Here is a 13,741-nt window from a genome sequence, read left to right on the forward strand (position 1 = left end):
TATAAGGTTTATACAATGATGTGACAATCACATTGAAAACTGATTCAGAGAGATGTGATACTGATGTTTAATTGTCCTTGTAAGTGACAAACAGGGGGGAACATTGGAGAAAATATATTTTCATCTATTATTGATCTCATTTATCTTTGTTGTTTTTTCATTATCTTTTACATTTAATCACATATCATTTAACACATTAATCATTTATATTAATCATGTATAATCATTTATTATTTTTATATATCCTTTTTCATTTACCATTTTAACTTGTAACCACAATGACATCTGTGCCTTTTAACCTCTTTGACTTATGTGCAGAAGTCTAATCACATGTTTAAGTTTCTATAAAAGTATTGTCATATACGAAGGACAATGTTGTCTTGTTTGTGCTCTTATTTAGGCGTAGGTGTTGAAAACCACAAGAGGGGAGCTGTTAGTATTGCGCTGTGAAGCGCTTACAACGCTAAGATCTCAGACGAGCTCCCCTTGTGGATGTAAAAACTGGTTGGTTCTCAGATGTGCTTTATTATTCTCGTCTCTGTGTGTATCAGTGCTGTTGTGGTATTTTCAGACCCAACACACCATCTGGATCATGTAAGAACATGGGGTACGAGGAAACAAAAACAAAACAAAAGTAGTTGAGAGGAAGATGAAGTTGAACTAAGAAAGTTTGTCACCAACTAAATACCTTGTGTGCGTCACTAGGTTTAAAAAGGTGCAGCTTGTGTGGCTGGAGCTTGAGGTGAAGTCCCACCTCTTCATTTGATCAGATTATCCAATTTAAATAAATCCTAAATTTAGAATAAAGTATATTTTCTCTTTCCAGCAAGCTTAAAGTAACATTACACCATAACCACAACAAAATATCACAATAAATCTAAACGTGAGAGTTAAAATGATTACATAAAATCAAATACATGTAATTATCAAAGCTTCAGATGTAGTTCTGAAGATGCTGCAATGATTGAACTGAAGGTATCATATCAAAATTGTTTCATCACTATCTAGCAACATACTATAAAACACATACAAGTAAATTAATAAGAAATTAGGAATGGCTTCATCTGGATATTTATTTGTTTATTCATTCATATGTAAAAGCAACTGCTGAAACCAAACAAATCAAATTAGGTAAATAATAGGCACAGAAGCAGGTTGCTATATAAGCCACTGATACAGTAGGTGAGTCACTATAGTGGGACGTGGTCAACAGTTCTGATTGTACAGTCTGACAGCAGCAGGTAGGAAGGATCTACGATATCTCTCCTTCACACAGCGAGGGTGGATCAGTCTGCTACTGAAGCTGCTCTCCAAAGCAGGCAGTGAATCCTGGTCCATGATGGATGTCACTTTAGCCAGGACGCTTCTCTCACCACGTTTGTGCAATGACAACAAAGATGCATCCGTCTGTCTAAAAGTCTGTCTTACTGTAACTAGTCAGGTCGCTGTAGCCGCTAACACACAGTTAGCCTCATCTCCATTATTTATACAAAGTTTAATTAGCTTCCTTTTAGCTCAAGCCTGTGTTTACTGAAATATGTCTCAGTCACACACACACACACACACACACACACACACACACACACACACACACACACGCACATGCACAGTTCCCATTAGCAAAGAACAAACGCTCCTTTCCTCTGCAGAGCAGCGTCTGTATGTTTCCACGCATCCACAGCCTGGTTTTACTTCGTTCTGTCACAACATCCACATCTTTGCATTAGTGTCGCTATGAGGCGCTTTTAGCGGTGAAACAGCACCGACCTGTTGATCTGTGGAACCAGCGTGGTCACGGTCCTGCTGCTCCTCCTCAGCTCCGCTAATGGACCGGTCCTGCTGCTCCTCCTTTATTCCACTAGTGGACCGGTGCTGCCCAATTAAACTCGGGTCCTGCTGCTCCTCCTTAGCTTCACTAATGGACCGGTCCTGCTGCTCCTCCTTTATTCCACTAGTGGACCGGTTTTGCTCGGTTAAACTCGGGTCCTGCTGCTCCGTATCGCTCTGCTTCCGTTCTTGATAGACGTCCACGTCCTCTTCTTTCATTTCCAGTTTGTACTGATCCATTTCTGTCACGGTTCCTAGAATCCAGCAGCAGAACAAAGACAATAGATCTCACAGATTCCTGCCTAGTCTTTTTCTTCTTCGGTGGTGTTCCCCTTCTTCTTCTTTAGTGTTTTACGGCGACTCGCATCCTTAAAGTTACACTACCGCCATCTACTGTATCCTACCTCCCTCACACCCTCTTACACGACATGTAAAACGCTAACAGAGCATTCAGTCATCTCTCTGATCCCCCAGCTTCCAACACACTGCTTAAATACACATCTTTCTTTCATACTTCCCTAATGCTCCTCACTATTACTTCCTTACAGGCACGAGCAGCGCTTCGATCGCTCTGTCTAAGTCTTGTGTTTTCTGATTTTTTCCTTACTTTTTACCAACTGCATGTGATTTACTTTAAATAGACTTAGTACTTGAGGTGCATCCTCTATTATCGTGTGGTTCGAAATTATTTTTTGCTATTGCTTTGTTATTGCTTGGATTTATACTTTCCCTCATCGGCAATACTGGTGTGCAGAAGTAGAACTTTTTTTTAACCCCAGAGACCAGCTGATCTCACAAAGATCGGCTGCAAAATACTTGACGCCAAGCTTCCCTGAAGAAATATTGAGAAAACCTAGGGGATGCAGAGGAGGCATAAAGTTTGTGGAGGTAATAAAGACTGACGAAAGGCGCTGCACAAACAGAAGGTGAGAATATTCAAGCTGCATCTCCCTTCGCTGATTATGGGTGGCTTATGCCTTGGCTCAGTTGGAAGAGTGTAGGTTTGGTGAGCAGAAGGGTCAAATCCCCACCAGAGCACCAAGGGTCTCGAGTAACAGTTCACACAAGCTCCCCAGGTGCCCTACATGGCAGCTCACTGTTCCCCCAGGGGATGGGTTAAATGCAGAAGACCCATTTCATTGTTACATTGTAATAACGACCAATAAAAGGTTTCTTCTTTCTTTTTCTTCGTGGAACTGAACATCATGTGTTGATCTTCCAGCTGCTGTTGCAGTTCAGAGTTCACCTGCACAGGGCATCAAACACAAAGGACATGACTGATACTGTGGGGTTGGTTCCAGAAGTGAATTGTGTTCTTTTACCTTATTTAAGCAAATATCAAACTATGGACGTTGTTGTCTAGTTGTCCACAGGCACAAACTCTTCACTTACACTGGTGAACATTAAGAACGCTGACCTGACCCATTGCCTGATTACTCAGATGCAGTTTACATGAAAAGACAATGCAGTGCAGCGTCCTTGTGCTGAGGAGACTAAGGTTTGTTGCAGAGCAGGGAGCTCTATGGAGAGATGGGATGAGTGGATCAGGAGGCCAGTCAGTCCTGTGGATGCAGCTGGACTCATTACAGGAGGTGGAAGAGAGGAGGACGGTGGCGTAGCTATGGTCCTAACTGGAGAACAGGTCCCTGCAGACTGTTACACACTAAGTGTCTGAAGAAGCCACATCACTGCTCTCCTGCTGTCAGTCTTCCATCACTATTAGAACTGAAAACCAATAGTCACTATAACACACAGCATTATTAAATATTTAACCTGTTGGTTTCGTTTTTATTTATCGACCTTTAGTTTATGTCATTCCTGCTTGTTATAACTGTGACATGACAGGAAGAACTGGCGCAAGACATGAAGCGAAATGTGGTGATTGCAGACACTCGATGATAAATGTCTGGACCACCTCCTCCAACAGAAATGTATGGACCTCAGGATTTGCTACACTGAGGATCAAAAGCATCTGTAAGGAATTGAGTCTCACCATCACTGTTCATATCATTTCCTACTTTTTTTTGTTATTTTACTGTCCTATCTGTGCTTCATTTTGTCCAGCCTTACCATTAGTCATATATTCAACTATATTCAATTAGTCATTTACCATGTACACAACAAAAATATAAATGCATACAAAATAACCATATTTGTTCTTCGTCTTTTTATTGTTTTTGTCAATCTGTGATAGTGAGAACTTCTCATTTGGCAAGATAATCCATCCCTCTTTACAGGTGTGCCATAACATGATGCTGACAGAATTATTTAACAGGTGTGCCTTAGACAATGTCAAAATTGTAAATTCATCCTATTATAATGTATAAAATATAATATAAATATATACATTTCAGCAGAGGATTCGTGGCAGCACAATCTTGTTGAGGGATTTAAAACAAAGTCAATTGTCTTAAATAGCACACATGGATTTTGGCTATTTGATGCAATAATGTTTGAAAGATATTTTTTAGCAACAGTATTTTGATACTGACGCCAACAACCCTTTAGAATTTGAAAAGAGACCTGCAGACCATCCTTCTTCCATCTGCGCTCAGCTTGTCGACACAGGTCGTCCTGCTGCTGAGCCAAGGCTCAGATTTAATTTTAGGCAACACAGTTTTTCGTGGGGCCACAGTGTTCAGTAGGGTACAACAGGAGGAGTGAGACCAGGAGCTGAGTTCCTCTGTTGTGACATCAACAGTTGTGCCAGAAGGAGGACATAGCTGGTTAAAGGCAGCAGAAAACTGACCAGCAGTGGAGGAATTAAGAATCCGGCACAGGCGAGTAGAAGCAGGCAATTTAACTGCTGCACAGGAAAAGTCAGCATTAAACAAAATGGACAGGTGATCAGAAAACACATTAATACAGGTCTTTAAGAGAACAAGACCTAATGTATGTCCCTGATTGTGTGGGACCAGCCACACATTGTACCAGATTACCAGATTGCAACACACATGTAAATTAAAATCACCAACAATGAAGGGACGTTTCATAGTTTGGCATCATTTTAGCCGAGAATTCAGAAAAATCATTTAAAAAATCTTTCTTGTATCTGGGAGGTCGGTAGATCATAGCGAACAGTGGATACTGGATCAGAACAATCCACCTCAAATAGAGTTGCATCAAAGCTGGAAAATACAGGTGAAACGCGCTGTTTACATTTAAAAAACGTTTTTAAAAAAGTCGCTGTTTCTCGCAGTTCCACGGCCCGACGTCCGCGGGGTGTTAAAGTAGGAACATCCAGTCGGAAGAAGTTTGACAAGAGCGCTGCATTCACCAGTAACGACTGGTTCTGGCTGAGGAAAATGTTTTTTCAGCAGGTTTAGTTTGTCTCACTATATAAGATGTTTGTTTTTCTATCGTTATCGCTTTAAGATATTTGATCTTCTTCCTTACATCACTGCTGTACAGTCGTTTACAGTTTTCCTCAAACTAAAGTAACTACTGCAGCACATCTGCTCTGTGAAGTCAAAGGTCCCATTACTAACTCTGCTGATACCAGACAGATCATCTTCAAGCTAAAATAATATTTTATCTGCTACATTATGGCTAATGGTCTCTAGACTCCTACAAGCATCCTGATGCTAGAGGTGACAGAAACTCTGAGGGGCCGCACAGTCTGCTCAACTCAGCTGCACACAGACACATCTAATGCAGGTCTCTCACTTTGTGTCTCTCTTTACATTCACATGTTTCCCACCTCTGCCAGTTGGCTACTTTACTTGTTCACTTTTGAACCTCTCCTGCTTCTCTATTCAAATTAAGTTATTTTCTGCAAAATATGTCACTTTCTGTTTGTCTGTTGTAAAGAAAGGGGTAAGAAGAACTAGAGCAAAGCATTGCCAAGAAGCAAAACAAAGTAAAAACATTTAGTCTGTTAAGAGCTGCTCATTTTATGTATTAACCTTTCTCTGACAAGACTTTAGAAGTATTTCGTAGTAAAGTTTTGTATCATTAGATTTTACATGTAAACAGAAGATGTTCTCATAGACTGCAATTCCTTCTATGTTGAAGCTATTGTTTCCAGCCTATTCTACAACATTTCTGTGGATGAATATTTCTACATCTAAACGCAACATGAGCTACTGGAACCTAACGACCCAAGTACACAGAAGTAAAGTTACATACAATGTTTTATTATAACACAAACAAACTGACTGCGTGGCAGGACTGAACTCTAACACAAAAACGTGAGAACTAAAAATCACTGCTACGCAGGAAAACTAACCCTGCTACGTTAAAAAACCAACAACATGGGCAACAATACTGTAAACATGAAACACAAGACAAGAGAAGACAAACTTTCGAGCAGAAACTGTTGCCAGTTATATGATAATTATCGTATTTATACGATAGTTTTGTCTAAGGTCTATGATATCGTAGAGCCAATATACGATAGTTTTGATTTTGTTTTAATTTTGTGCACTTTACCAGAAATTGTTTTTACGTGTAGCTGGTTTTATGACCTGCTCAGGTTTGTTTGCACAGTTGCACCGTTCATGCAGCATCGAGACAAGAGCGAAATGGGCAAATGTACGTTCAGAGCCGAAGCAAAGTAGTAAAAGAAAAGACTCCGGTGGTGCAGAGTGTCATGATCCGCCACGCAAGATGGCGGATCATGGGAGTCGGTCTGGGCCAAGTCAGAGAGCCGTGACGACCAGGAATACATTTTAAACAATAGCTTATTTACTTAAACACCCAAAACGCAGAAACACAAAACACTCCTTTAGAAAAACAAAATATAACAACAGGAGGCTAAACCAATACACAAGGCAAACTTCACGGAACTAGCAACAAGCAAACGAAGCAAGCTAGCCACTTGGCAACCTTAATGAGCTAGCAACATGGCAAACTTAGTGGGCTAGCAACATGTCTCCTCCAGACCACCATCGGGAACGGACGTGGTCTCCTCCGGACCACCATCGGGAACGGACGTGGTCCCCTCCAGACCACCACCGGGAACGGACGTGGTCTTCTCCGGACCACCACCGGGAACGGACGTGGTCTCCTCCGGACCACCACCGGGAACGGACGTGGTCTCCTCCGGACCACCACCGGGAACGGACGTGGTCTCCTCCAGACCAACTGAGGGACAGGTGCAGAGGTGGTGGCCTGATCAGGACAAGGATCGGTGGCTGCAGCGGGGCATGAGGCAGGACGTGGCGCTATCGAGTCCTCCAACAGAGCCATAAGCTGCTCGACTCCTCTGAAGCCCTTGCAGTCTTTCAGCCAGGGTGTGGCTGAACACACCTCCCTAGCCCAGTCCAGTGTAGACTGCTGAGCCTGTATGTTGGGCAACTCCGGGATCGTGGCCAGGAGTCTATACAGAGTTCCAATAACTTGGGTTCCTTGGCCTGCTCTGACCGGGCCCGTTTGTGGCTGGGTCATTCTGCCACGCAAGATGGCGGATCATGGGAGTCGGTCTGGGCCAAGTCAGAGAGCCGTGACTACCAGGAATACATTTTAAACAATAGCTTATTTACTTAAACACCCAAAACGCAGAAACACAAAACACTCCTTTAGAAAAACAAAATATAACAGGAGGCTAAACCAATACACAAGGCAAACTTCACGGAACTAGCAACAAGCAAACGAAGCAAGCTAGCCACTTGGCAACCTTAATGAGCTATCAACATGGCAAACTTAGTGGGCTAGCAACATGATAAACTTAACAAGCTAGCAAAACACACACAGCAAGAACGAGGAACTAATACCTGGCACGAACACAACTGAGCTAAAACATGAAAAAGCAACAAGGCTAACTCAGACATGGCATGGCAACAAGGCTAACTCAAACATGGCATGGCAACAAGGCTAACTCAGACCTGGCAAGGCTAACTCCAACATGGTAACAATGCTAACTCAAACATGGCATGGCAACAAGACTAACTCAGACAAACTCAGACATGACAAGGCTAACTCAAACATGGTAACAAGGCTAACTCAAACATGACATGGCAACAAGACTAACTAATACATGGACCAACCTGACACGAACGGCATGGTGAAACAAGGACAGAATGGCATATGACAACGTATGACAGTGGTGTATGGCAATGACCCAGCACAGAGTGCTGTGCTGCAGGAGTCTTTGAAGGGATCCAGAGGGCAAGTGCAGGTGTGGCAAATTGAACTGATTACTGTCTATAGAGGAAAGGAGAGGGAGTGGGGATGGTCCAGAGCTGAGGTGTGTCCTAGTGAGGGAGAAGGCGTGGTCCAGGGCGAAAAAAAGATCAAACAGAATGGCTGGCAGAGCCAGCCCAGGATCCTGACAGGCAGAGCCAGCCCAGGATCCTGACACAGTCTGGTGAGTAAACTAAGCAGCTTCAACAAGCTGTCTCTGAGTTGGACGCTACGTTTCTCTGTGTGAATTGAGTAGGTTAATTTTAAAGTTGTTTCATTTCATACGATAGTTTGGGGTCAAAATACGATCATTTTAAAGCGACTCTACCATATTTTTTATTTCCCATCTGGCAACACTGAACAGCATCATCCAGACACAAGCTACAGCTGCTGCAGTCTGAGTCAAAGTCATAAGCTCAGATGAAAGACACAGTAAACATGATGGGAACACGTGCAAACAAAAGATAGACAGATATTATGGCATCTTTAATATTAATGCTCTTTTTATGTTAGCAGATATTAACTCAACATCTTGTAGTGGATTAAATTTAATAATTTATTATTTATGGAGAAACATTAATATTTCTTGTAATTGGGGAACCAGGTTCTTTAGAACCAGAATCACACATTAATTAATCTACTTAAACACTAGATTTCAATTTAATGAGTTAAATATTATTTAATTTTTATTTGATAAAAGCAAGTCAACCTCCAATGTCATGAGTTCTTGTTGCAGTGTCAGTGCCCTTTGCCGTTGTCTAAAGAACATAACACCAGATCTTCTTAACGTTTTATTATACTGATACTACGGGATATATGGAAATAAATATATGCAGGCAGAAAACAAGTATTAAAATAAATGAACACAGAAACATGAATCTTAATACCTAAAAGTGTGGTGAATTATGGACAGACAAACGAGCATTCTTTATGAACCTCTCAGTATCTAAGAGTTACTACTGAATTTGGAAGGCTCCTTTCAGAGCTTTGAGGAAACATCAGCGCTCTCAATGAAATCAAAAGGAGATATTGATCTTGTCTGTCCGAAGCAGTAGGAAGCTTTTAGCGTCCTTTGATACCATCCTGTCGAAGCTTCCTCCAGTCCAGTTGCCACGGCTCCTGGAATCACATTCGTCGTCTAACTGTGGAATGTTCTGGCCCGAGTTTGTTACGACTTAGTGAAGCAGGCCTGGATCATGTAAGAACATCAGCTGGGTCCAAGAAAACAGAGCTTCTTCACAGCTTAAGAGGTAGGAATGACTGGAGCTATAGGAATGGCTCAATCTGGGTATTACCAATCAAACATATTGTAGTGTTGAGGTATCTGAAATCATTACATAATTACCATGTCTATAGATCTTTACCTGAGAACATAAGTATATACAGTGAGGAAAATAAGTATTTGAAGACAGCGAGCAAGAGACATAATCCAGAAAAAGAAATATCACAATGAAATCACAATGTGTGACTTTTAAAATTTTTTATTTGTATGCTCGCTGCAAATAAGTATCTTTTATCCTATAGTTTTTTTTTAGTAAAATCTCCATCTCAGCACACTAGCTCAGATCAAATGTCCCCTCTGATGGGCAGGGTGACGTGGATGATTCTCACGTCCATCTCCACTTGTGTGGTATTTCTGAATTTCCTCCACCAACACCTCGACTGAAGACATGCTCTCATTCAAAGACCCCATCTTTTATTATGTACCTTTACTTTACATATGATTTCAAACTCTTAATTATGTGTATCTAAAATCATCTCGATCACCGTCCACTAATAATCTAAATTCCTTATCTTTATGACCTATAGTCATAAATATAATATAACCGTTAAATTGTAGTAAGATGTTCTTTTGTTCAGGACATCTTGTTTTGGCCTCTGTTTTGTGTCAGGCTTGGGGCAGGCGGCGGACCCACATGCACAGCGCAGAGGCAAGGTGACGATTAACACAGGTTTTATTTTAGAAAACAGAGTCAGACGGTCCAGGTCATACACGAAAGGGTTCAGTGAAGTAGTACACAAGGGAGCAGGCAATCTCTAATCCAATATCCAGGCAGGGTTCGTTACACAGGCAGTCTCGGCAAAGGTACAGGCAGGGATAAGACAAACTCACGGTCAGATAATCAGTCACTGTTCTCTCACAGGCAGCGGTACACACGAGGTTCAGGAAGGAAGCAATGGTCAAGGCGATCAGGGTCAAACATGAGAAGCTATACAAGAGATGCTGGAAAGAGTACGAACCGGGGCCGAGCCGCCAGGAACCGATGCAGGTGCGGCCGGGGCCGAGCCGCCAGGAACCGATGCAGGTTCTGTAGGCGCCAGACCACCATGAGCGGAGGCGGGCGTGGCCGGGACCGGGACCGGGCCACCAGGAACTGCACCTGCACACATTGGCCCAAAAAACACAGGGACCAGGAACCGCCCGACCACATCCTCCGGGAGGCCGGCAGGAGACAGAGCTGGGCCGACCTCCTCCGGGAGGCCGGCAGGAGACAGAGCTGGGCCGACCTCCTCCGGGAGGCCGGCAGGGACTGCGGCAGGCGCTGCGGCAGGAGCGACCCCCTCCTGGAGGTCGGCTGGAACCGCGGCAGGCGCTGCGGCAGAAGCGACCCCCTCCTGGAGGTCGGCTGGAACCGCGGCAGGCGCTGCGGCAGGAGCGACCCCCTCCTGGAGGTCGGCTGGAACTGCGGCAGGCGCGGCCTCCTCCTGGAGGCGCGCGGGGACTGCAGCTGGCGCCGCCTCCTCCTGGAGGCGCGCGGGGACTGCAGCTGGCGCCGCCTCCTCCTGGAGGCGCGCGGGGACTGCAGCTGGCGCCGCCTCCTCCTGGAGGCCGGCGGGCGCTGCGGCTCCGAGGGTGACAGGGACTGGAACGACCTCTCTCGGGTCGACAGGAACGGGGACTGGAACGACCGCTACTTGGCCGACAGGAACTGGAACGACCTCAACATGGCCGACAGGGACTGGAACGGCCTCGACAGGGACAGGAACAGGGACTGGAACGGCCTCGACATGGCCGACAGGGACTGGAACGGCCTCGACATGGCCGACAGGGACTGGAACGGCCTCGACATGGCCGACAGGGACTGGAACGGCCTCGACATGGCCGACAGGGACTGGAACGGCCTCGACATGGCCGACAGGGACTTGAATGGCCTCGACATGGCCGACAGGGACTGGAACGGCCTCAACATGGCCGACAGGAACAGGAACTGGGACGGCGTCCCCTCTGGAGCCGGCATGGCTGCTTACAGCTACCGAGCTCGACGGAGTAGACGTCGGGCCTGATTGGGTGGGACTAATACTCGTCAGACGGACGGTGCCCTCTGGCTGGGACAAGGACTGAGCATGATTGGACTGGACTGGGACAGGAACGTGACTCGACTGAACTGGGGCCTGGACGTGACCAGACTGGACTGGAACGCGACTCGACTGGGCTGAAACCTGGACGCGACTCGACTGGGCTGAAACCTGGACGCGACTCGACTGGACTGGGGCCTGGACTGGGCTCGACTGGACTGGGGCCTGGACTGGGCTCGACTGGACTGGGGCTGGAACCTGAGCGTGACCGGACTGCACTAGAGCATGAGCGTGGCGAGGCTGAACTGCGACTGGAGCCTGAGCGGAGCATAGCTGAACTGGAGACTGGGCAAAACACGGCTGAACTGGAGACTGGGCAAAACACGGCTGAACTGGAGACTGGGCAAAACACGGCTGAACTGGAGACTGAACAGCTCGCGACTGGACTGGAGACTGAACAGCTCGCGGCTGGACTGGAGACTGAACAGCTCGCGGCTGGACTGGAGGCTGAACAGCTCGCGGCTGGACTGGAGGCTGAACAGCTCGCGGCTGGACTGGAGGCTGAACAGCTCGCGGCTGGACTGGAGGCTGAACATGGCTTGACTGACCTGACTGAGATGTGGGACATGGTATAGATGCTGGCTGCAGGCCTGGAAGTTGCAGGACCTCATGCAGGGCAGGTTCCCTCAGGACGAGAGCGGCAGCCTCCTCAAACAATTGTTCTCTCGTGCCCTGGTCTGCTGCCGACTCGGCGGTGTTCATGAGGTGGGCGAAGAGGAACGTAACCGGAGGAGAACAGTAGAGGTGGATCTGCCGTGCGACGCCCTCTGGGATGCCTGCTATAAACGGAACACAGTCAGTCGGAAAACCAAGGGACTCTTCCGCCGGAGAGGAGGGCTGCTCGGTTCCTGCGACCGAGATCTCTGGAACCGCGCCGTCGCCGACGTCGTCCGGAGTGGCCGCGACTGACCGTCGTTTGAGATGCTGGGAGCGGCGGGGGCCGGATCTCTGTACTGGGGTCCGCGTGGTGAACCGAGCCGGCATCGTCTGGAGCTTGGGCTGGAGCCGCCGGCGCGGCGACGGAAACGGGAACCGCCGGAGCGGCGACAGGAACGGGAACCGCCGGAGCGGCGACGGAGGCGCGGCCAGGCGATACGCGCAGTGCGCGTATCAAGTCCCTCCGCGTTAGTCGGAGCCCATCGAAATACGCTTGCACTCCGGGGTACTCACGCCACCAGTATTCGTCCTCCAGTATCTCGATGGCCAGTTCTACCACGGAGAGCCGAACCTGGGGGCTGGGTGCTTCTGCATATTTCCTGGCTAAGCCCTGGAGATCGCCACAGATGTCCTCCGGTAAACTTAGGCAAACGAGATCCATTGCTCCGGTGAGCGGCTTGTACACGGAGCCGAACAGAGAGGGAAAAAAAAAGGAGAGACAGCGGCGACTGACCGGGTTGAAGGCTGGGCGCTGGCTGGATCCAAGTCTGGCCAGATTGTTCTGTCAGGCTTGGGGCAGGCGGCGGACCCACATGCACAGCGCAGAGGCAAGGTGACGATTAACACAGGTTTTATTTTAGAAAACAGAGTCAGACGGTCCAGGTCATACATGAAAGGGTTCAGTGAAGTAGTACACAAGGGAGCAGGCAATCTCTAATCCAATATCCAGGCAGGGTTCGTTACACAGGCAGTCTCGGCAAAGGTACAGGCAGGGATAAGACAAACTCACGGTCAGATAATCAGTCACGGTTCTCTCACAGGCAGCGGTACACACGAGGTTCAGGCAGGAAGCAATGGTCAAGGCGATCAGGGTCAAACATGAGAAGCTATACAAGAGATGCTGGAAAGAGTACGGAAACTAAGGAAACTCGACAATCTGGCAACATGAGTCTGTGAACGGTGGGGCTATATACTGGTGCTGATTACTAACTGATAACAGGTGTGGATACTGGGAACCGGTAAGTGACAACTGACTGAACAGGAAGTTTAACAAAATAAAACAGGATATGGTGTGACAACAAGACATGGCGTGAAACATGACATTTTGAGCAACTGGCCTAATAATAATTGGTAGTGACTATGTAGCTGATGAGTTTTAATTTTCCTGAATAAAAGAATAATTCAGGTGCAAAAGCGAAACAAACCTCTGCAGAAATACCCACTTCAAAGTAACAGCTGAAGAAATAATACTGATGTATTATTGGAGTTAATAATGTGAAGTGTTTTATTTATTTTACTGTACCTATACAGAATTTTTATAAATAAAACCTTGCACGTGACAGGAACAGTCAACCTTTTGTTTTCATGTAATATTAGCAGTAGTTTTGATCACAGGACAGTGAAGCTGAGCCACGGGTGCTACAGCTGACACTCTCACAGAAGCTGCTTCCTAACACACAAACATACTAGAAGCAGTTGCTACAAGTGCTGACGACTGTGGTGGAAATTTTCAGTAAAGAAGTTGATGAGAGAGTTGTTTTTTGTGTAATTTATTGTA

At 46.2% G+C, this 13,741-nt stretch overlaps 1 protein-coding gene and 1 pseudogene across 1 annotated transcript in view; one reads left to right on the plus strand and one right to left on the minus strand.

Annotated features, from left to right (window-relative positions):
* Positions 1-3,871, minus strand: part of LOC114851365 (zinc finger protein OZF-like) — a 42,768-nt pseudogene extending 38,897 nt beyond the window's left edge.
* The window catches only part of LOC129603091 (uncharacterized), a 506,300-nt gene that overhangs the window by 218,408 nt on the left and 274,151 nt on the right, over positions 1-13,741 (plus strand). The window lies entirely within an intron of this gene.

The sequence above is a fragment of the Betta splendens genome, chromosome 2 (assembly GCF_900634795.4).
Source record: "Betta splendens chromosome 2, fBetSpl5.4, whole genome shotgun sequence".
Classification (NCBI taxonomy): Eukaryota; Metazoa; Chordata; class Actinopteri; order Anabantiformes; family Osphronemidae; genus Betta; species Betta splendens.